The sequence below is a fragment of the Penaeus monodon genome, chromosome 24 (assembly GCF_015228065.2).
Source record: "Penaeus monodon isolate SGIC_2016 chromosome 24, NSTDA_Pmon_1, whole genome shotgun sequence".
NCBI classification, from domain to species: Eukaryota; Metazoa; Arthropoda; class Malacostraca; order Decapoda; family Penaeidae; genus Penaeus; species Penaeus monodon.
The window spans coordinates 11,771,599-11,772,461 of NC_051409.1; the positions used below are offsets into that span (position 1 = coordinate 11,771,599).

Below are 863 nucleotides of genomic sequence, written 5' to 3' on the forward strand. Positions count from 1 at the left end.
TGTTTGACGAAAGAATGAAATCAAGACAAGAGAACGACATTGCAGATGACTAGATCGCAAGACACTGCACTGCAATAAAACAATAATGACGTGCGATAACTAGAAAGATTCGCACGCTAGGACGCCAAACCCATTAACAATAACTAGCGAAGACTTGCTAAACCGCTTATTTAAAAGAGCGCTTTTCCGCTATCCGATAAGCTGCTGTTATTTTATGAAACTCAAAAGCGGGAGGAACGTAAACATAATTTATTCTGCACTAATCATAGTGATAACAGTAAAGCAGGAAAAGAACTAGGAGAGAGAAAAACGACGAAGGACTGAAAAAATATATATGTAAGAGAGGACGAGGTTAACGTTACTGTAAATGCTGTGTTGTTATTTTCTTACGTTACTTTATCAATGAAGATTAATGACAGAAGACAGGAATACGGGCAGCCAGCTACGAAAATGACAAGACATGGGACGCTACATAAATAAAGGCAGATGAGCAGCACGCGGCAGGAACTGCGATCGACTTTTTGAAAATAAACTGGTGATAAAGTTACTGGTGTATTGTGAGGAAAGCTTATGTATAGGATATTATGGCCCAGAGATAGCTGTTCTGATTTAGGTTTGAACTGAACAGAACTGCTTACGAATCCACACTGAAATTAACAGGGCTACTGTCAATGCGATCAGTCACAACAAATAGGCTGGAAAATTCATTCTTGAAAAAAAGAATGTAGTAAACTTATAGGCCGGAGGTTTGCATTTCTCAAGTGTTCTCTATTTTAAAACCGATTGGCAGTTATCAAAGACAGACAATATGAGAGATACAAAAACGAAATAAAGACCCAGGAAAGGCCGCGAGCCCCTGCTAA

General features: G+C 38.9%; 1 protein-coding gene across 1 annotated transcript in view; it reads right to left on the bottom strand.

Moving 5' to 3' along the window:
- LOC119588856 (band 4.1-like protein 4) overlaps positions 1-863 on the bottom strand; it is a gene marked incomplete at its 5' end in the record, with an annotated part of 128,141 nt that overhangs the window by 8,198 nt on the left and 119,080 nt on the right.